Source organism: Bufo bufo, chromosome 5, assembly GCF_905171765.1.
Source record: "Bufo bufo chromosome 5, aBufBuf1.1, whole genome shotgun sequence".
NCBI lineage: Eukaryota > Metazoa > Chordata > Amphibia > Anura > Bufonidae > Bufo > Bufo bufo.
The window spans coordinates 171,763,399-171,788,483 of NC_053393.1; positions in this window are offsets into that span (position 1 = coordinate 171,763,399).

Genomic DNA, 25,085 nt, shown 5'->3' on the forward strand with positions numbered 1-25,085 from the left:
AGGTGTTTGTCAACAACATCGTGAAACTACATGGCATTCCCTCTGATGTGGTGTCCGATAGAGGGACTCAGTTTGTTTCCAGATTCTGGAAAGCGTTCTGTACTCGTCTGGGTGTACAATTGTCCTTCTCTTCGGCTTTTCATCCTCAGTTGAACGGACAGACGGAGGGCACTAATCAGAATCTGGAGACTTACTTGAGATGTTTTGTTTCAGAGAATCAGGAAGAGTGGTCTTAATTTTTGTCGTTAGCTGAGTTTGCTATAAATAACCGTAGACAGGAATCCACTGACAAGTCACCGTTTTTTGGGGCATATGGGTTGAAAATCCATAACGTATTTCATAAATCGTTGCTAAAGAAATGTGTCGAACCTGTTGAGCCGTCCTCCTTGCCTCCCGCTCCTGTCATGATGGACGGCTATTTAGAATTTCAGATCAGCAGGATTGTGGACTCCCTCCAGTATCTCGTTCATTGGAGAGGGTACGGACCAGAGGAGAGGATGTGGGTTCCAGCGACCGATGTTAATGCTAGTCGTCTTGTAAAAGCATTCCACAGAGCTCATCCTGATAAGGTCGGTCCTGGGTGCCCAGAGGTCATCCGTAAAAGGGGGGGTACTGTCACATCTGTGACAGGTCCCAGAAGGTCTGAAAGATTATCTATGCATTAGTGATCTGACAGCCTCTTTTGGTTTCACTTTGTCTGTGTGTTGCTGGTATGTCCACACCTCCTGTTCAGGTGTGGATCATGTGACCTCTACCTCGCCCTATTTAGTCTGACTTTTCCCATCACTCCTTGCTTGGGATAGCTTCATTTGGTCTTGGAAGAACTGGAGTGTGGTTCGTGTTGAAGTCCTGTTCATCTTTCATCCTCTGAAGTTAAGTGTTCCGCTTGTCGTGTTTTGTATTCCCTCCCCCCCCCCCCCCCGTTTGTTTACTAGGCCTTAGTGAGACGCTGGTTCTTTCACCAGGGAAGGAACAGGTGGTCTCTGCCCTGTCATTATCTTTAGGGCATCTGAGGGTTACCAGGGTTTTCTAGGTTCCCGTGTATGGGTATCTCTACCATCGAGAGGTGTCCATACGGATAGGAGTTAGGACCAGGAGCAGGGTTTTATAGGTGGTGACCCTTTTCCTTCCCTAGCGGTGAGGCCTAGTGTCTTTCCCCTGCCTTCTTTATTGTCTTTTGGTGTTCTCCCCTACTACATCCGTGACAAGCATTGAGGAAAGGAGGCCCACGTCTTGCACCAGGGCCCATGAGCTTTTAGCTACGCCCCTGGCCTTGCTCAAATCCTCATGTCTCATTTTAAAATCCCAGACAGACTCAGTGTTGTGATCAGGGTTCTGTGGGGGCCATATCATCACTTCCAGGACTCCTTGTTCTTCTTTTCGCTGAAGGTAGTTCTTAATGACATTGGCTGTATGTTTGGGATTACTTCAATTTGTTAAAGCATTCTTACTTTGCATAATTTTTTCCACACCTGTACAATATATATATATATATATATATATATATACAGTACAGACCAAAAGTTTGAACACACCTTCTCATTCAAAGAGTTTTCTTTATTTTCATGACTATGAAGGCATCAAAACTATGAATTAACACATGTGGAATTATATACATAACAAACAAGTGTGAAACAACTTAAAATATGTCATATTCTAGGTTCTTCAAAGTAGCCACCTTTTGCTTTGATTACTGCTTTGCACACTCTTGGCATTCTCTTGATGAGCTTGGCATTCTGAACACAAAACTTTGAACTTGAAGTTTGAACACTTTCTGTGTTAATAGCTTTTGAAGCACAAGCGATATTCTGGTCTTCTTTGATGTATCAACTATTTTCCTTCTGCCTATCACAATTTTTATCCAGGCACATGAGGGAAAGACTTCCATCTTATTGGTATTGAATTACATATCTTAATTTACAGATGAGGCAAGAACTAAAACTGACGCAGAATAACCCTACAAAGTAAAAAACAGAACCGTTTAAATTCTTGAGTACAGCGAGCATATACAAATAATCATGGCACCCCGACTGTAAACACGTTTCGGACAAACTACATGTGCTTAATCATTAGGGCTCATGCACACGACCGCATGCCCTCCGAGACATACGGTCCGTGAGCGGTCTATATGTCCCAGGGTGGCATACATCGTGCGCACGGGAGCGCACAGCATCAAAGGTTACTATGATGCTGTGTGCATCGGGCAGCCCACGGGACTAATGTCCCTGCACTCGTATGATATTATGAGTGCAGGACAATAGTCCCGCAGGCGGCCCGATGCGCACAGCATCATAGTAACCTATGATGCTGTGTGCTCCCGTGCGCACAATGTATGCCACTCCAGGACATATGGCCCGCTCACGGACCGTATGTCTCGGAGGGCATACGGTCATGTGCATGTGCCCTTACAAAGAGCTAGTACTGCTAGTCTAATTCACTTGTGGAGCCAGGTACTTGTGGCAACATATAAAACATGGATTCAGGACCAGCAGCACAAAGCAATATAATACATAGTGAAAATTAAAGACTAGCTTGCGCACACAGTGCAGTTGCATTGCTTGTGTCAACATTAATTCTGAATATGATATTATAGACAACTAAGTCCGGAAAGCAATTGGGGGCTATAGTAATTTAGATGGTGTATAAAAAAAAAATTTTTTTTTTTTGGGGGGGAGACGCGCAATGTGTGAACAGTGTGCTTAGTCAAAGCTAACCCATAAGAACAGAAAGAAACTCATGGGTGAGCTGTGCTGTCATAGTAATACATATGATAAGGGGCATACATAAGCTTCAATGTGAGGACATGTACAGTAGTTTGTCCGAAACACATTTATAGTCGGGGTGCCGTGATTATTTGATGTGCTTGCTGTACTCAAGAATAAAGGATCGTCACAGCTTTTAAGAACGGTGCTGGTTTTTACTTTGTGAATTACAAAAGGTCGAAAATCGTGCACGTCTGGTACAAAAAAGGTATAGGTGAGCTGGAGCTTACTTTTGCAGAATAACTCTCCCTGCACTCTCCCTCTCCAATATTCTTCTATTAATCATTTTCAGCAACATTGCCCCTAGCGCATAAGCGCTCACCACTTCTCTCCTTATGCTTAGCTCACAGGACGATGGTGGAGACCACGCGGAATGAGGGTTTATAGGGCTGTGACATCACAAGGGATGGCTATCTGCAGATTGTCTGGCTGCACAGCATTGTGGGTAATCTTACGTTCCTGGGCTTGTCTACTCTACACTTAGTTTAGCTTTGGAACACGTGCAGCTGGCATTTTAGGAAAACCTGATTGATTACTCTAAAGAGTGAGAAAATTTGTATTTGTTGTGAATCAAAGTTTTCCTAAACTTCGGACTGAATTCTGCTGCAAATGCTTCGCTTCACTGAAAGCTATCCAGCATGCCAGGGCAAATTGAAGAAGCTTTGGAAAAGAAGGGTCAACACTGAAAAAACGGAGTCTTTGCATAAACTTGATGCATTTGTCAATAAAAGGTAAAAAAAAAAAAAAAAAGCTCATGAAATGCTTATAGGTGTACTTGGTATAGCATAGAAACATCTGACAAAAAGATATAAAAACACTGAAGCAACAAACTTATAGTCTTGACTCTGCTATGACTATAGTGTTCAGGGTTAGATCTAGGGAAAGATTCAGGGAGAAGTAATTAGGGTTAATTGATGTATGTTTGTGGAATATAGTGGCTCTCCCCACTTGTCACTTCGGTAATGGTGCCCTGCTGTAAGTGATTCACCTAATCTCTTGATTTGGACAATTATATATTAATCAGCAGGCACTCACCATCTGTATTTCACATATATAACACATTTATTACAATTATTTGGTAAAAACTAATAATAAAATGTTTAACCTAAAAATTTGTAATCACTTTACATACAACGTATATAAATATACACTATTGGCATAAACTATGACCTAAAAATTTGTAATCACTTTACATGCACCATATATAAATATACACTATTGGCATAAACTGTAGCCATAAATAAATAACCAACTTCAAGGAGAGTAGAATATTCAATATTGAAAAAATCAAATGTTAAAAAAAGAATCGAGTAAAATATCATATAGAATTGTTCGAATATAAATCTTCGGATAAAATTTGAATACGATTTTAAGCATACATTTGTTATCCAAGATATAAGTTATCTATATGTCCTTATTGAGGTTGCTGGTAAGTCAATTCAAAGTTCCATACAAAAGAGTGCGTGATCGCAATGATTATAATAATCTTAAAAATCTATAGTCATTTAAGGCTAATGGCTTTTGGTTTGTACACTGAAGTATCCGTTATTTTCGACTGAAACAATCTGGCTGTATAGTTGTAATCGATAAGTGTCTTTCGAATTAACAATATGATTTTTCTTATATATGACTAATAGTCGATTGTTTGTACTTATATAGGATTTGATGGTGCTTACTGCAGGGGCGTTCCCTCCTGCAGTACAGCTACTCACCCAAACCTAGAACTGCTGTCTTTTCTTTTCCTACGATAGTATTATGGCGCTCAGCTGTTGGCGTCCCACGTGGTGATATGTAGACACGTGTTTTTTCTGTGGAATAGATGCTGAAGGAAAGACACAGTTATGTTGTTTGTCTTTTGAAGTTCCAATTTGTTCGAATGTGCACTTCTTGATCCTGCAGGATATATATCTTTATGATAGTTTGGTTCCTTTAGCTCGCCCGACGCGTTTCGAGGTGACCTCACCTCTTCATCAGTGGCTTGAATGGGAACCAAACTGTTTTCTCTTTATATATAGTCTATGGTTACATCGAAGACCTGGATTTTCGGGATGTTGGAAACTCTGGTAAAAATTTTCACATGTAAATTTTCATATATGGGAAATATATTGCCAAGTATACAAAATATAGCTTAGATAGCAGTCCACTTTGTGTTCCATTAGTATATCAGAAGGAAAAAGAGTAAAGAGTAAAGCTTATGCGTTTTTGTTGCGTTTTTCTTGCGGTTTTTCTCAAAATTGCGTTTTTTTTTGTTTATTCTCTTCTTAAAGGTGCTATAAATCTATTCTATGCGTTTCTCTTGCTTCTTATGCATGCATGTGGATTTCATATCTCATATACATATAATATCAATATAATATCAATATCAAACTTCTATTTTGATGGTCGTACTTCAAGTAAAGTAATGTGATTATTTCTTAAATATAATAATATGTAGATAGAACTAATATTAAATAAGGATAAAATACTTCTTTATTAAATAAGAGCAATAATTTATTGAATAAAAAATGAAAGCAATAATTTATTGAATAAAAAATGAAAATAAATGTAATTATAATATTTAATTAATTGTTATATGATGTGAAAAGGATAAAAGTTTTAAAAACGCTATTGCATTTTTGTTGCGTTTTCATTGCGATTTTTTGCATAGACTCTGGTTTTCCTCTATAAACGGCATACTATATATAATTGTTCTTTTGATTTTTCTGTAGGTTTTTCTATATTGCTGCAAAGACTTTGTGTAATAAATGTGTTATATATGTGAAATACAGATGGTGAGTGCCTGCTAATTAATATATAATTGATGTATGTGTCAACGACAATGGATTTGGAATCACTATGACCAAAGAGCATTATCCAGATGGTCCCTTGGTAGTCACCCTTTAACCCTTTAATAGGGATCTCGACATCACTGCAGGGCAGTCACCAGGCCACTACCTCTTGGAATCGTCCCGGTGTGGTTGGCTGCTGTCCCACAGGGATCAGAGACACCAATACATGGCACAAAGGGAACAGGCAATCCACATACTTTGGAAACAGGCAGGCACCAAAGTTCAGGGCAGGCTTCACAAGATCAGTACAGTGAACATGCACAAGTAAGGAATCAGATATCAGAAATCAGGCAAATGGATAATAGCTCTTTTGCAGGCTCTAGCAAACTAGAGAGACACTGTAAGATCTGTAGAGATGGGTTGCTCTGCCAAGACTGAAGGAAATAGCCAGGTAAAGATTAAACCTAGCAATGCTGAAGATAGAGGTACAATGAATACAAACCCTAATTAACACACAGGAAGCCAGCACCATGTGATAGCCATGAGCCGCCATTGAAACAGTATGTTTTTTTCTCTCTAGTTATCACTAGTAGTGTTGGTCGAGCACCAAAGTCTTCTGATGCTCGAGTAGAACACTTCCCGATGCTCGGGTGCTCTACAGAGTACCCAAGCACAATGGAAGTCAATGGGAGAACCCAAGCATTAAACCAGGCACCTCGTGCTCTGAAGAGATGAGGGTGTCGGGACTCTAGTTCGGCTTAGGAGTCCCTGCTCTGACTCCATATATAGCTATGTCCATATATGGAGTCAGTGCTTGGGGACACCCCAGTGTATTTAAATCAAATTTAGCCTCTATTTCTAAAAAATTTCAGGTGGGATTTGAACTCACAGCCTTCTACATTACAGCCAAGAATCTTAACCACTACACTATAGAACTACATGGCAAATTATTGAAAAAAATAATAATTATATATATATATATATATACATATATATATCTTCTGCTGTATAGGAATACTTACTGGTAGTAAGTATTCTTATACAGCAGAAGTCTCATATTTGTATATATATTTTTTTAAGTAAGTAAGTAAGTAGCTAAGCAGCTAAGTTGCTAAGTAGCTAGCCAGCTAGCCAGCTAGCCAGCTAGCCATTCAGCTCTATAGTGTAGTGGTTAATACTCTGGGCTGCAATGCAGAAGGTTGTGAGTTTGAATCCTGTCAGAAACTTTCCAGAAGTAGAGGCTAAATTTAATTTAAATAGATATATATATCTCCAAAAACTGGAGTGCTGCCTTGTTTTTGGATACATATTGCCTTATATTGACTGCTGAGCCTGCGGTTTTGAGGATTTTGCACCCGTGGTTTTTTGGACTAGTGCTGCTGTTTGATTTTTGTTTTGTTTTGTTTATAGATATATATATATTTTAGTAATTACACATTTTTTACAATTACTAAAAAAATATGAAATATATAAATTTAATTTAGCCTCTATTTCTAAAAAGCCACAGACAGGATTCAAACTCACAACCTTCTACATTACAGCCCAGAATGTTAACCACTAGACTACAGAGCTGTATAGCCCATTGCTTGTAGAGTCGAAGGTTGTGAATTTGAATCCCACCAGAAACTTTTCAGAAATAGAGGCTAAATTAGATTTAAATACACTGACTCGAGCATAGCGATGCTCGAGCCGAACTTATGTTCGGCCGAGCATGCTCGCCCAACCCTAATCACTAGTATGTTTGATCTATAAACTGACCATCATCATATGGTTCCTGTCATCTATTGATGAGTTCATAATATCTTGTATTTGTATTATGTGCTAGTGTTTACACAGTCTTCATAATATTATTCTTGTGACCTTTATGTTATACATTTCGACCCTACTCTCCTGGAGGTATCTGAGTTCCAGGAGACTTCTGTAAAATCCAGGACAGGTGACATTGGAGAATTGAGAATTGAACTGAGATTCTTAAATAATCTGATCATAGATCCGAAGTCGATTAGTTAAAAAACTTTGTTTTTTAACGAATTGCAAGTAATTTACCGAAGTATCGGGCTACTTTGGCCGAGACAAAGTTTTCCTACACAGAACACATACATTTTAATGCTGTATGGAAACAGCATTACAACGTTTTTTTTAAGAATCGACTTTGGATCTGTTATCTGAAGCTCAATTCGCTCAACTCTAATTCTGATATTCTGGCTTATCTATTTCCTCTTACACCTGTTTGTTCTACCAGTCAGTAGCTTTTCTGCAGATGAAACCTAGGCATTTGCATCAGCTAATTCCAAGGCTTCTTGTCCTTGGATGGGACATGGGTGAATACCTGCAGCCCCTCTGACTGCTAACCAGATTATCCAACACTAAGCCTGACTGTGGAAGCACAATTGTTAAACAGGTAATTCCCTATAGTACAATTACACAAGGTACTCTATAAGCAAGAAGTGATTGTCTAAAGTAGAGAACCCCTTTAAGGTATTGACTTATGCATTTGAAAGACAAACCTACACTTGTCAAAATTTCATTTTTCTTACATTCAATTTTTTTAACTTATGGTAAAGCATCAAGAGAATGCAGTGCCATTACATTGCATAACAAAATGGTGTATGTCACGTTTGTAACACATATGTCATGTAACATGTGAACAGCAGGTTTATGATTTGTTGTCCCCTTCTGTGCCTCCTGTCTGCATATGTCAATCAAATGACATAACCTCCTGTCTCAATGACTATAGAGTCTTGTCTCCTAGCAGAGTTAACCGACATGGTGTCATGCAATGATTCATACTGTAGCCTGGGAGAGAACAGAGCAGGAAAGCTCCACAGTGGAAGGTGACTCCAAGACAGTCATCAAAAATGAAACAGTTCTCCAGGTGAGATCTCATAAATAGTTTGTAAAGTGGCGTCGCTGTATAGGAAGAAGCTGCTATCTTCATAATTGAAAGTGATTTACAGCTTCCAACATCTATTCTAGTTATAAGTAAGGATTTGCTTTATCTGTCTAAGAATCAGATATTTTTTCTTAAAGTAAGTCTTCAATTTCTCTTATTTTGGGGCTTTGGAACCAATTACTAGTTTTCCATAGAGTTATGGACTCAAGTTACAATGGTTTCAACATACAGTGGCCATTCCAGAACCAATTAAAGGGGTTATACCATGATTGATATAACAATGAAATTCAGACATCATATAGCACATGACAATTTCTTTGTAACAAAGCTAGAACAAGCCCTGTATCTCATATGGATCCAGAGATCTCCCTATTCATTAGTCCAGTTGTTCTAGTAGATTTATTTTAAAGATATATTTCTGAGTAGGCAGCACATGGAGTATGTCCTTTCTTAACCTCTTCATGACACATGACACATTTTGCGGCTTTTACCTGCAGTTTGCGGCGGCGATCGGCGGTGCCATCGGGTCCCCATGCGGCTGTAGGGGGGACCCGATAACATGGAAGGCAGCGCAATGCCTTCCGGTGACAAGCCTGTGAGATCCAGCCCCCTGGATCTCACAGGCCGGAAGCTGTATGAGTAATACTCACTGTATTACTCATACAGCCAATGCATTCCAATACAGAAGTATTGGAATGCATTGTAAAGGGATTAGACCCCCAAAAGTTCAAGTCCCAAAGTGGGCCAAAAAATAAAGTGAAAAGTTTTCCCCAAAAAAATTAAAAGTTTCAAGTAAAAATAAACAAAAACGTAATTTTCCCCAAATAAAGTAAAAAAAATTGGTAAAATATAGGGGGGGGAAAGTATACATATTAGGTATCGCCGCGTCTGTATCGACCGGCTCTATAAAAAATGACACATGACCTAACCCCTCAGATAAACACCGTAAAAAATAAATAATAAAAACTGTGCTAAATAAACCATTTTTTGTCACCTTACATCACAAAAAGTGTAATAGCAAGCGATCAAAAAGTCATATGCACCCCAACATAGTGCCAATCAAACCGTCATCTCATCCCACAAAAAATTTGACCCTACCTAAGATAATCGCCCAAAAACTGAAAAAACTATGGCTCTCAGAATATGGAGACACTAAAACATGATTTTTTTTTGTTTCAAAAATGATATTACAAAAAAGTATACATATTAGGTAACGCCACGTCTGTATCGACCGGCTCTATAAAAATATCACATGACCTAACCCCTCAGATGAACACCGTAAAAAAATTCAATAAAAACTGTGCTAAATAAACCATTTTTTGTCACCTTACATCACAAAAAGTGTAATAGCAAGCGATCAAAAATTCACACGCAAGCCAAAATAGTGCCAATAAAACCACCATCTCATCCCGCAAAAATCATACCCTACCCAAGGTAATCTCCGAAAAACTGAAAAAATTATGGCTCTCATACTATGGAAACACTAAAACATGATTTTTTTGCTTCAAAAATTATATTATTGTGTAAAACTTACATAAATAAAAAAAGTATACATATTAGGTAATGCCGCGTCCGTATCGACAGGCTCTATAAAAATATCACATGACCTAACCCCTCAGATGAACACCGTAAAAAAATTTCAATAAAAACTGTGCTAAATAAAACATTTTTTGTCACCTTACATCACAAAAAGTGTAATAGCAAGCGATCAAAAAGTCATATGCACCCCAACATAGGGCCAATCAAACCGTCATCTCATCCTGCAAAAAATTAGACCCTACCTAAGATAATCGCTCAAAAACTGAAAAAACTATGGCTCTCAGAATATGGAGACACTAAAACATGATTTTTTTTTTGTTTCAAAAATTATATTATTGTGTGAAACTTACATAAATAAAAAAAAGTATACATATTAGGTAACGCCGCGTCCGTATTGACAGGCTCTATAAAAATATCACATGATCTAACCCCTCAGATGAACACCGTAAAAAATTTTCAATAAAAACTGTGCTAAATAAACAATTTTGTCACCTTACATCACAAAAAGTGTAATAGCAAGCGATAAAAAAGTCACACGCACCCCAAAATAGTGCCAATAAAACCGTCATCTCATCCCGCAAAAATCCTACCCAATGTAATCGCCCAAAAACTGAAAAAAATGATGGTTCTTAGACTATGGAAACACTAAAACATGATTTTTTTTGTTTCAAAAAAGAAATCATTGTGTAAAACTTACATAAATAAAAAAAAAGTATACATATTAGGCATCGCCGCATCCGTGACAACCTGGTCTATAAAAATACCACATGATTTAACCTGTCAGATGAATGTTGTAAATAACAAAAAATAAAAACTGTGCCAAAACAGCTATTTCTTGTTACCTTGCCTCACAAAAAGTGTAATATAGAGCAACCAAAAATCATATGTACCCTAAACTAGTGTCAACAAAACTTTCACCCTATCCTGTAGTTTCTAAAATCGGGTCACTTTTTTGGAGTTTCTACTCTAGGGGTGCATAAGGGGGGCTTCAAATGGGACATGGTGTCAAAAAAAAACAGTCCAGCAAAATCTGCCTTCCAAAAACCGTATGGCATTCCTTTCCTTCTGTGCCCTGCCGTGTGCCCGTACAGCAGTTTCGACCACATATGAGGTGTTTCTGTAAACTACAGAATCCAGGAAAAAAATATTGAGTTTTGTTTTGCTGTTAACCCTTGCTTTGTTACTGGAAAAAATGGATTAAAATGGAAAATTTGCCCAAAAATTTTAATTCTGAAATTTCATCTCCATTTGCCAATATCTCTTGTGGAACACCTAAAGGGTTAACAATGTTTTTAAAATCAGTTTTGAATACCTTGAGGGGTGTAGTTTCTTAGATGGAGTCACTTTTATGGAGTTTCTACTCTAGGGGTGCATCAGGGGGGCTTCAAATGGGACATGGTGTCAAAAAAAACAGTCCAGCAAAATCTGCCTTCCAAAAACCGTATGGCATTCCTTTCCTTCTGCGCCCTACCGTGTGCCCGTGCAGCAGTTTATGACCACATATGAGGTGTTTCTGTAAACTACAGAATCAGGGCCATAAATATTGAGTTTTGTTTGTGTGTTAACCCTTGCTTTGTAAAAGTAAAAAAATATATAAAAATGGAAAATCTCTCTATTTTCCATTAGTTATTGTGGAACACCTAAAGGGTTAACAAAGTTTGTAAAATCTGTTTTAAATACCTTGAGGGATGTAGTTTCTTAGATGGGGTCACTTTTATGGAGTTTCTACTCTAGGGGTGCATCGGGGGGCTTAAAATGGGACATGGTGTCAAAAAAACCAGTCCAGCAAAACCTGCCTTCCAAAAACCGTATAGCATTCCTTTCCTTCTGCCCCCTGCCGTGTGCCCGTACAGTGGTTTACGACCACATATGGGGTGTTTCTGTAAACTACAGTATCAGAGCCATAAATATTGAGTTTTGTTTGGCTGTTAACCCTTGCTTTGTAACTGGAAAAAAATTATTAAAATGGAAAATCTGCCAAAAAAGTGAAATTTTTAAATTGTATCTCTATTATCCATTAATTCTTGTGGAACACCTAAAGGGTTAACAAAGTTTGTAAAATCAGTTTTGAATACCTTGAGGGGTGTCGTTTCTAGAATGGGCTCATTTTTGGGTGGTTTCTATTATGTAAGCCTCGCAAAGTGACTTCAGACCTGAACTGGTCCCTAAAAATTGGGTTTTTGAAAATTTCTGAAAAATTTCAAGATTTGCTTCTAAACCTCTAAGCCTTGTAACATCCCCAAAAAATAAAATATCATTCCCAAAATGATCCAAACATGAAGTAGACATATGGGGAATGTAAAGTAATAACTATTTTTGGAGGTATTGCTATGTATTATAGAAGTAGAGAAATTGAAACTTGGAAATTTGCAATTTTTAAAAAAATGTTGGTAAATTTGGTATTTTTTTTATAAATAAAATATTTTTTTTACTTCATTTTACCAGTGTCATGAAGTACAATATGTGACAAAAAAAACTATCTCAGAATGTCCTGGATAAGTCAAAGTATTTTAATGTTATCACCACTTAAAGTGACACTGGTCAGATTTGCAAAAAATGGCCTGGTCCTTAAGGTGAAATAAGGCTGTGTCCTAAAGGGGTTAAGAGGCGTGTCCTTTCTGCTATTGCTGTTTCCCTGTAATTGCCATAGTTTCTAACAGAAGATACAGCTGCTGACAGTTGAAGATTTAAACTGGGCGCATGCGACCACCACAGTGACGTGGACAAGAAATAAGGAAATGAACAAACAGCAGGTGGCACTATACAGATACATAGCTCAGTGACTGTTCTAAAGTTTTAATTACATGCAATTACAAAAGTATTCAGATCCAGGTGCTGGCTTGAAAAATGCAGAATACTATTTGTTGCAGAACACTTTTAATGTACCTTGAGGGACCACTGTTATTAATCTAAGGTATGTAATAAAGATCAGAAGAAACAAAAGATATCGATGTGCATAAAGTTAGGGGCTTTTTGGAATTGGTAAAGGGGAGGTTCTTGGGGGAATTATGCCTCATTCACAAGTAAGTGTTTTGGTCAGTGATTTCCATCAGTGATTTGGAGCCAAAACCAGGAGCGTCTCTAAACACAGAACAGGTGCAGATCTTTCCCTTATACCTTATGTCTGTGGAGGCTCCAATCCTGGTTTTGGCTCATAATCACTGATGGAAATCACTGACCAAAACACTGATGTGTGAAGGAGATTTTAGCCTGAAAAAATTTGCCAAGTTTTCTAGGCTTTTCTTGTTGTTAAATGGTACAATGAAGGATCCTTGCTCAATTATGTAAAACAAAGATGAACTAGAGATTGCAAGTAAGTCAAGCAAATGAGAAATTGTTGCTATCTCAAAGACAGTTATAAATGAATTTCTATAAATAAAAAGATAAGTGTATAAAGCAGCACCCAGTGACCTTGTCCTTGAATTACAATTTTGAATTTATTGTCTAAAAGCATCCGTATGCTATTTAACATGAGAGCCTCAAAGAATCCATTTCTTCTTTGCTGTGGCCTTCAGCTGTTTCCAAATGACAAGTGACAAGAAGTGAGAAGAAGATGTCTTGCAACAATAACTGTTGGGATGTTTTGTGATCGCTGACTGTAATGGCTCAAAGGATATCTTGTTAGAACAAGACATTCCTCATGACACAAGGGCACTGTATGTATTTCAAGGTAACATTTCAGACAGGTCAGAAATATTTTAGCACTTTAATAAATAAACAATAGCAGTCCAAAAACATGAACAGTGAATGGACATATGGTGTACAATCCCATGCTCGATTTTCAGCTGTATGGCTGTTATTTAGGTAATTTTAAAGAAAAAAAAACTGGTTTTAGTTGCATTCAATGCAGGTGATTGCAGACGACCTTGCGGAAGAACACTCTACTGATGAGCTGTGAATAGAAGGTGATGTCGATGTTGAATTCCAACAGGATGAATTAATTTTAAACGGATTTGTCCTTGTTATTGTGCTAGGCTTGGTAATACTAGGTTTTTAGAGCTTGTGCCATCTAAAGATAAAATGTCTCAGGAAGGACTTAAATTATGTCTACCCTTGTAATATGACCTCCTAATTAACTGATTGTCCTTTAAAACATGATGCTAAGTGCTTCACGTGTGAATTATACATAAGGATCTCAAACTTTAATTAAAAGCATCTGTTAATCTTAAGAACCCACATAGTTATATTACCATCAAACCGCTCCTGATTTTTTTTTCTTCTTTAAAGACATAGACTTATTTTATGAATTTAAGTTAGAAATAACATTTGTGGAATACAAAACCGAACCGTGAGCTCATCAAAGCAAAGCATATAATGTTATTACCAGCATGGTATTAGAATTTAAACTGTTATATTACCACCACAAAAAGCAGTAATATAGCGATAAATTTATTGCAGTTGCATGACACGTAGTAAACGAGTCTCTTTTGCCAGCTTCGACTGTTCTGAAAAATACAGACTGAGAATATTTAATAAAATTTAATTGCAATTTTTATGAGATTAAATATATTGAGAGATGCAGGGAAAAAATATAATAGGATACAGTGACGCCACTTTACAAACTATTTATGAGATCTCACCTGGAGAACTGTTTCATTTTTGATGACTGCAGCTTAAAACGGACAAAAGAAAGGCAATGTTTCTGTAAGAGTTCAAAATGGCTGTTGAAGTGGCATATAAATACATAATTATGGGGCCCATGTTATCAACTATGAATGAGAGTAAGGCAACGAAAACACGAGGATGACTTTCAGTTGATCTCTATTGTAAATGCCAGGCTTTAAAAAAGGAAATATTCATGCCTTGAATAAAGAACATTTGTAATAATTTTTATCATGCTGATTATAGACCAAAAGGATTTAAGTTAAACATTATTATTTTAAATGTTGTATCTATGGGTAACACGGCATTTGATTATATGTGTATTTCAATGATAAAGGCACACATCTCACAATAAAATATATGTAATGCATGCTAGATTATTGTTATACTCTGTATGAGACCTACCATATCCTGACATGAACCGATGTCAATAGATAGGTATACTTTAACCCCTTAAGAACCCACAGGGTATATGTACGGCGCTGGTGGACGTGACTTAAGGACCAGCGCTGTACATGTACGGCCGGCTGATTGGACGGGGGCAGGAGCTGCGCCAGCCCGATCAGCGGCACGGACCCAACAGTCACTGACAGCCGGGCCCCTGATGCATACGCCGGCATCGGTGAAAACACAGATGCCGGTGTGTTAACCCCTTGTATGCCGCTGTCAAAGCTGCAATGGCGGGGACCCGATGGCAGAGAAGGCAAGCCCAATACCTTCCATGGGCATTGGAGCTTGCCTTCTACGTAAGCCTATGAGATCCAGCCCTTAAGCTGACAGCCAATGCATTACAATACAGGTTATATTGTAATGCATTGCAGAGGGGATCAGACCCCAGAAGTTGAAGTGACAGAGTGGGACAAAAATAAAAAGTTAAAAAAGTGTTTTTCATAATAACAAAAATTAAGGTTTTTTTTTGGAGTTTCTACGCTAGGGGTGCATCAGGGGGTCTCCAAATGTGACATGGCAACTTAAAATTATCCTAGTGAAATCTGCCTTGCAAAAACCATATGGCGTTCCTTTCCTTCTGCTTGCTGCCGTGTGCCCGTATAGCAGTTTACGACAACATATAGGGTGTTTCTGTAAACTATAGGATCATGGTACTAAATATTGTGTTTGGCTGTTAACCCTTGCTTTATTACTGAAAAAAATAGATTAAAATGGAAAATCTGCCACAAAAGTAAAATTCAGAAATTTCATTTACATTTTCCTTAAATTCTTGTGGAACACCTAAAGGGTTAACAAAGTTTGTAAAATCACTTTTGAATACCTTGAGGGGTTTAGTTTCTAAAATGGGGCCATTTATGGGTGGATTCTAATATGTAAGCCCCAGAAAGTGACTTTATAACTGAACTGGTCCTTAAAAATTAGGTTTTGGAATTTTTCTTTAAAATTTTAGGATTTGTTTCTAAACTTCTAAGCTTTCTAACGTCCCAAAAAGAGAAAATGTCATTTACAAAATGATCCAAACATGAAGTAGACATATGGGAAATGTAAAGTAATAACTATTTTAGGATGTATCACTATCTGTTTTAAAAGCAGAGAAATGGAAATTTTGAAATTTGCAATTTTTTTTGTAAATTTGGTATTTTTTTATAAATAAAAATAAATAAATATTTTGACTCAAATTTACCACTCCTGCTGCTCACATTGCTTTGATAAAGGCACTTGCATGTGTCGAAACGCGCGTCACCTCTTCTATGAGTGGCGAATAAACCCGATATAATTGCAGTACCAAGGAGTGTCGGTCACTTTCTTTATTTAAGCATCCGGAGTGACGTCCGCTAACCGCGCACCCATACCTTCACGCAGTGCCGCCCGACTATTCGTAACCAGCATTCAAATTTACCACTGTCATGAAGTACAATATGTGACGAGAAAACAATCTAAGAATGGCTTAGATAAGAAAAAGCGATTTAAAGTTATCACCACATAAAGTGACACATGTCAGAGTTGCAAAAAATTTCCTGGTCCTTAAGGGGAAAAATGGCAGGGTCCTGAAGGGGTTAAACTATTTCCCACTACACATGTCAACCACTGCTAGGAAACACGGAACTCAAAGCATGACTCTACAGATATCTAATGTTTTTTTTAAGTGGAATAAATTTTGAATAAAAAGTGGTAATAAAAAAAAGTCACCCTCCATCTCAATTTATTGTATTTCTATGAAATAAAACATATAACAGACATTTTTAAAATGTAGCACTCATTCTGAAAACCATCTTTCTCAATGTATTTATACCAGACAACTGGCATAAATAAAGTAATACATACTAAATCTCTTGCTTCCCCTCACATATTACATTATAAAACTGGCAGCCTTCAGCCACCACTATTGGGAGCTTTGGAATTTATAAAGTTACCACTGAACTTAATGGAAGCTGTAAAAATCCCTATGCAGTGAACTCCTCCTAGTGGTGGCTGCCAGAAAATGCAGCTTATTTATGCTGGGAATAGAAGAAGGAGTTCAGTGCCATGCCCTCGGCCATAATTGCGTGGTCTGTCTCCGCAGTAGGTAAGACATTGTATCTTAAGAAATAGGTGGTCAGTGTTTCTACCACACAACCTTTGAACAAAACCCTCTTCTGACGTCTTGGTATGACACAATGATTTGCTTGGAGATCCAAAGAAAAAAATCATTTAAAGGGGATGTCTGCTTTTTTTTATATTGATGACCTATCCTCAGGATAGGTCATCAATATCAGAATGGTGTGGGTGCCAACTCCCAGCAACTCTGCTAATCAGCTGTTTGAAAAGTAAGCAGCACTACTTTAATGTAGGCAATATTTCACCTACCAGTACCTTTTGCCAATGGTTGTGCTTATGGTTTTAGTACTTTTATGGTCAACAGCTGGGGAGAAGGAGGCATGAGAGCCCCATTCAGAAGTAAACTTCCTGTATGCATTTTCTTAAAGGAAGCAAAAGAAAACAAAACACACATCTGATAGATATAATATTGCCACTAGCACTATTAAGTTGGCAGTTGTTTTAAATGGTAGTTGTCACATAACATTTTAGAATCTGCCTCTTAAAGTTCCCATACACATCAGGCTATTGTCAGCTGGACTTACCATTTTTACTAAGAATCTAATTCAGGGATGCCCAACATTCAGCTCTCCAGCTGTTGCAAAACTATAACTCCCAAAATGCCATGATAGCTGTAGGCTGTCCAAACATGCTGAGAGTTGTAGTTTTGCAACAGCTGGAGGGCCGCAGGTTGAACATCCCTGATATAATCTGTGTGGGGAGCTCCTGACCCTCTGACAGATAATCTCTGTTACCAGAGATGTCTTCACTCTTCCCACTGAAAACACATATATGCATAGCCAAAATGAGCATGTAGGGGGGAGTCGGAAGAGAAAGCTGCTCGCTGAACAAGCCAATGACTGACAGCTTTTGAAGGTGTATGGGCAACTTTTATAAAACTTGAACTAGATTGACATGAGGGATGGCTGGATAGGGGATCCTCTGGATTGCCACTGATGAAGGTAAGAACCTCTGTAGTGGAATTCATTGGCAATGGCTGACATGAGTAGAAGCAAGTCCATAGTATCAAAATCAGGAAACTGAATTTGTAGTCAATCAACTAAAATATCAGGACTGGCAGAAACTATGCAATACAATAATTTATGCAAACAAGTTTAAAGACAGACTGCAGAAGTCAGGGACAACTTTAGTCAATCCAAGCACTAAAGAAACTAAAAAGCCTCTTGCCTAGACAAGGAGCAATGGGAGAGTGCTCCTTAACCACTCAGAGTACATTGAAAGAGATACTTATGAATAGAGATGGCCTTGCGGTTCACCCGGCGGTCGTTTCTTGGCGAACTATGTTCGTTCGCAGTTCGCCGAACAGGCGAACATATGGTGATGTCCGCCAGCGCCATATTCTTTGCATTGTGCAGAACTTTGACCCATGACACATCCATCGGGTGGGACAGGACAGCATATTGAGACGCTTCAGCACATGGACACACCCCCTACCCTATAAATAAACCTGATCTGATTGCCATTTTACATTCATTTTTTTCCAAGTGTAGGGAGAGGTTGCTGTGTGGAGCAGGGACAGACTGTTAGCGACACAAATCGCTAGCTAATAGGGCAACAAAAGTCCATTTAAGGTATATGTGTGCTATCGATAAGTGTGACATACTGAGGAGTGTAATATACTTATAATATACTTTCTAACATAAAAAATACATTATAGTGCATTTGTATTGTGCAGCAGTTGTGTGCGGTTCTGCTGCGATACTGCAGCTATACAGAGGGACAAACGCTATTGGAACAATTAATTGCAACTGGTGTGCTATACCAGTTGCCTTCCAAAAAATCTGATTGAAGCAGGGGTGTGACATACCTATAATATAATTTCTATATAGAGCATTTGCATAGTGCAGCATTTGTGTGCGGTTCTGCTGAAATACTGCAGCTATACAGAGGGACAAACGTCATTGGAACTAATTACAACTGGTGTGATATACCAATTGCCCCAAAAAGATCTGATTGAGGCAGGGGTGCGTTATACCTATAATATAATTTCTATATAGCGCATTTGTATTGTGCAGCATTTGTGTGCGGTTCTGCTAAGATACCGCAGCTATACAGAGGGACAAACACCATTTGAACAACTAATTGCAACTAGTGTGATATACCGTTGCCCCCCAAAAAATCTGATTGAGGCAGGGGTGTGGTATACCTATAATATAATTTCTTTATAGTGCATTTGTATTGTGCAGCATTTGTGTGCGGTTCTGCTAAGGTACCGCAGCTATACAGAGGGACAAACACCATTGGAACAACTAATTGCAACTGGTGTGATATACCAGTTGCCCCCCAAAAAAACTGATTAAGGGGTTCTATATACCTGCTTCCACAAATACTGCTCTTCTCAAGGGACTTTGGGACGGGGTCATTTTGTAAATGACAGGCAGAGGAAGAGGCAGGCCGTTCTGCAGGAGTGGTAGGGGTCGGGCAGGTGCACCAGGCCGGAGCCTAAGTGGGAAGTTGGAGAAGGTGCAAGCGATTATGTCAAAGGACGCACCAGAGTTGGTTGAATGGCTCACTCAGCCTTCTACTTCTGCACCCTCCTCGTCCTCTGTATCAGCACCCTCCTCACTCTCTGCTGTGTGCACCCCCAAAGACACCACCACCATAGCCCCTCCACTTGAGTCAGAGGAATTATTTTCCCATCAATTTCCAGACCTTACCGATGTGCAGCCATTCTTGGCATCGGATCAGGAAGAGGAGGTAGCAACGGCCACCACCCAGCAGTCTGTCCTCAGTACCCAGATCAGCCCAAGGAGGGTGGTCCCCGCTGTTGCTGCCTACTCCGAGATCTCTAATATCAGTGTTGGTGAAGGTGACAATGATGACGTGACGATGAATGTCACATGGGTGCCCACAAGAGAGGAAGAGGAGGGGAATTCAGAGGGAGAGACGGAGCAGCAGATAGGGAGGAGGAGAAGCAAGCAGAACTCGCAGTGCACAGGAGGCAAAAAGCAGACTGCAAATTTAACGTGTCAGCTGCTGATAATAGTGTTGCCCTCTGTAGCCTGTGCTGTCAACGCATATGTAGCGGTAAGCCCAACACTCACCTAGGGACGACCGCCTTAAGATGGCACCGAGCCCAGTGGGAGCAACACTGTCAGAACCCACAAAGCCACACTCCTGGTGCTCCACGTCCTGCCTCTTCTCCTTCTCCTCTCTCTTCCCATTTGTCCTCCACCTTCCACCATGCCGTTGTCGCGTTCATCTGGCACAAGGCAGGCTTCCGTGATCCAAATTTTCGAGAGTAAAAAAATGATGACGCCGGATAATCCTCTTGCCCAACGGCTGACCGCTGGCTTATCGGAACTGCTAGCCCGCCAACTACTGCCATATAAATTGGTGGACTCGGAGGCCTTTAGAAAATTTGTGGCCATTGGCACACCGCATTGGAAGGTCCCTGGAAGATAATATTTCTCCAAGAAGGGCATCTCTGAACTATATGGCCACGTTCAGCGGCAAGTTAATGTATCTCTGGCACGCAGTGTCGGTGCCAAGATACATCTGACCACAGTCACGTGGTCTAGCAAACACGGGCAGTGAAGGTACATAACTTTTACTGCCCACTGGGTGAACCTTCTGTCGGCTGTCAAGCATGTAACCCGTGGCACCCGTGTGGGTGTGGATTTGGTGTTACCACCAGGGATTGCATGCAGGCCTGCCTCTTCTCCTTCTCCTCCTACTCCATCCTCTGTCTCCTCCTCAGCTGACTCCTCATTTTCCACTGCTACCGCCTTTTCCGCTGCACCCCCCAAACTCCCCAGAACCTATTCGACGTGCCAGGTGAGACGTTGCCATGCTGTGCTGCGGCTGTTGTGCCTGGAAGCCAAGAGACACACTGGTCCTGCACTCCTTTCAGCTCTGTGGTCACAGGCCGATCAGTGGCTAACCCTGCTCAATTTGACGGTTGGTAACGTGTTGTGCGACACTGGTGCAAATCTGCTGAGTGCGCTGAAACAGGGCAAAACACCACTTGCCTGTCAGACGACTAATTTGTGACTGCCCGACATGCTGGATCTCCACCTTGTACGGATATAGCAGGGTTAACACACATGCTTTATGAGACATGTTATCTAAACTAAATGCGTTAAGTAATTGCTTTTCAATAGCTTTTGTTTAAAGAAAATGCAATGAGTTAAGAAATTTGAGTTAAGAGTGTGTGTGTTACCCCTGCTACATCTGTATATGCTTGATAGGCTTCTCCAGCAGAAACATGCCGTTAACGACTACCTGTATGAACTCTGCGGCAGGACAGGTTCTGGGGAGCTTGGCTTTTTTTCACCGCGCCAGTGGCTGCTCATGCGCGACGCACGCAGACTTCTGCGGCCATTTGATGAGATCAACAAACTGGTCAGTCGCAACCAGTGCACCATCAGTGACATCGCAACTTACGCCTTCTTTCTGGAGCGTGCATTGCATTGTGTCATTGATCAAGCCATTGAGGAGCAGGAGCAGGAAGATGAGGAAGTCACAATGCTGAATGAATTCCCAGGGGGGGCTACTCCATCTGAGATAAGTCAGCAGGAGTCTGAAGAGGAGTGACAGAGAAGTGCACTCGCCTAGCTCACGACAGTGTGGACTACCTCACATTTCTAAAAATGAATGAGGCATGGATCTGGGAGGAATTCAACACCTGTGATGACCACGCTTAATTGAACTTCCTCATGACAGCCCACAAATATCCGCCACCACCCAGAACAAAAAATGGTCCCTGTCTTAGGTAAATACAGCGGCATAAAAGGCCTTTTCTGTCCGGTGAATGCCTAATGTTTGGGACCTCGGAGGAATTCAACACATGTGACGACCACGTGTTATCGAATTTCAACTATTATCATTGGGGTTTTTTCAAGAGGGGGGATTTCGTTAGCCATGTTTTTAATCCAATTTTACATTCTTTGTTCTTTTAAACATATGTATTTGACATCTATTTGTACTAGCCTGCAGTAAAACTGATATCCAATGACCATCTAATGTACCTCCAGACACAATTACTTGTTCTTTTCTGTCCGGTGAATGCCTAATGTTTGGGGCCTGTACTCCACTGGCCTGCAGTAAAATTGATATCCATTGACCTTCTAATATACCTCCAGCCACATAATCACTTGATCATTTATGTACGGTGAATGCATAATTTTTTGGGCCTGTAATCTAACTGGCCAACAGTAAAATTGTTATACAGTGACCGCCTAATGTACCTCCAGCTACATTATCAATTGTTCTTTTATTTACGGTGAATTAATAATATTTGGGGCCTGTAGTCCACTGGCCTGCAGTAAAATTGATATCCAATGACAGCATAATGTACCTCGAGCCACATAATTACAATTTCTTTTATGTCAGGTGAATGCCTAATTTTTAAGGACTGTACTCTAGTGGCCTAAAATTAAAAATTTCTAGGCTCCATTTCTGAGAATTTCCCTTTAAGATGCATCAAAATGGCCCCTGATTAAAATACATATTTTTGGGGGGAATTTTTGCCATTGATCCCACTCTGGTATGTCACTGTCCATGTTGTGGGACGATTTGTGCACTTCTTGTAAGTATTTGGTGGCTGCAAATGTGACCTGAAGGTTTTTCAGGTTCGCCTGCCATTAAAGTGAATGGGGCCCGCCGCGAACTTGCAGTTTGCGAACATTTGATCGCATTCGCGCGATCACGAATAATCCCGGCCGATGTTTGTCCATCACTACTTAAGAACTGTTTAGTTGCTGAATTTAGTGTAGTCAAATAAAACAGTAGCATCAGTGAGCATAAATAACAGAGCTGTACTTGAATTATGACACTGAGTGAAGGAAAGGAAGATTTTGTAGCCATAAAAGGAATCCCACAGAGGCACATAGGACCTCTACTGTACATACAAAGAATTCCTCACCCCTAGAAGTATTGCTTCTAGGAAAAATATCTCAATATATATGGTACCTAACAGAACCTGTATGAATACACATGGAGGCTATACTCCATATTAAGGAGCCATATGGTCTTTGGCCATGACGTGCAGGTTGTGCTTAGGTCACATATATTTTGTAATAAATGATCTCTTTAAAAGGTTCTGTTCACACTGGTATCTTTCTGCCTGGTTTCCAATGCCTCTCTGTCACAGTGCTGTTCACTGTGACACCGCATTGCTGTGTAGGCTGGCTGGCTGCACTCTCGCGTACTGGTTGTGGTTGACCTGTCTCATGTATGCTGGTTGCTTGTGTCGTGCATGCTGGCTGCTGATTTTGGTGGCTGTGTGTGAACAGTCCTCTGTGACTTGTATGCTCTTTGTGTTCATGTAGGGTTAATGTTTCCCTGATCTGTGTGTCTGAACATCAAGTGGTCAGGTGTTTTAAAAACCCTGCTATTTAGACCTGTGAGCTATGTGCCTGGGAGATGAGTCTTCTGTCTGTTGGAAAGCTGTATGCAGGCTGCTTGCTGTCCTGTCCATAGTGTTTGTGACTCGACCCTGACTCGTGTGGTCAGCCTAATTCTTCATCGATGCCTGCAATGTCTTTGGTTATTTTCTGTTCTGTCTGTGAATACCATGCTTCCAGAGTGTATCCTGATCCACATGGGTTATGGTTTATGCCTTGATCCTGATTCTGATTCTGTGTCTTTGATCTGGTTTGCTCATGACCTTGATTCATGTCTGTTTTGTGAACTTGGGTTCCGGCTGTGTGTACAGGTCCCTGCAGTTCATACTGTGAGGCTTGGACTAGGTCCCTGCACTTAGCCATCATAGGGGCTGTCAACCAGTTGGGAGCTGTCATTTTTGGGCAGATCGTCCAAGCAGATAGGGACAGTGGTTGGGTGAGACTAGGCCTGCACTGTTTACTACCTTTATGTCCAGTTTGATTCTGTTAGTGTCTTGTACCATTTGTTTAATAAAGCGTTTGTTTTTTCAGATTTTGGGTCTGTTTGTCTTTTCTGTGAATGCTTGGGATATGTTCAGTGGTTTTCCAAACACCTGAACATGACACCCTTAATGGTAGAATATCAAAGTTTGATACACTATCCTGCCCCCTAAACATTTAACCTATTATAAGCTATTAAAATCAATAGGAGCCCTGAGGGTACAGTCAGACGGTGCATTTGTGATGTAGCAGAGACTTATGCTAGGAACTATGCAGTCATGCAAGCCGTGGCAGAACTAATACCTCATCAGTGTTCATTGTTAGTGGCCATGCAGTTTTGTGGGTTACCACACAGCCATTAACAATATACACTGAATAAGAAATCAGTTTCTAATGGATTAATTGAACTCCGCTGCAATCTGCATGGTGGACCCTTTGGGTAAATCCACACAATCAGGATTGCGTGCGGATTTGCATGCGGAAAATCCGCACCGTAGGTCATATACATTGTGTTCTATGAGAATTTGGAATTCTAATGCACACATTGCGTATTTTTTCTGTGCTTTTTGACCCACGCAGCATGTCAATTTATTTAATTTTTCCTGACCGGATTTTCTCCGTTCACTTTAATGGGGAGAAGTAAAATCCACATGCGGAAACTCTGTACCAAATCCACTTGCAAATTTGCATGTAAATCCGCACCAATTGATGCGTATTGACTGCACGGATTTCCCTGCTAACACCTGCGGATTTCAATACGGATTCTCGGCACGCAATCCTGATTGTGTGCGTTTACCCTTGGGATCTGTTGCAAAGTGGATCCATCATGGAAGCTTTAGAAACAGAATCCATGACACCAGAGTCAACAGTGCTTCATTTGTAAAGTGAAAACCTAAGATATTGTAAATTATTTTTTACAGTGAAAATATTAAATATTAAATCTTGAACTTCAGGGAAACACATTTCATTTCCAAACATTTCAGACACGGAAATAACCATGTTTCAATATTTTACAACCTCTTTAATAAAATATTAACATCTAAGGTTTAGTATATATTTATTCTTTCACATTAGTGCTTTATATTCTGGTAGTAAAAGATTGCACCTTTATCAACCATATATGCAACTTATAGTGTAGAGCAGATGC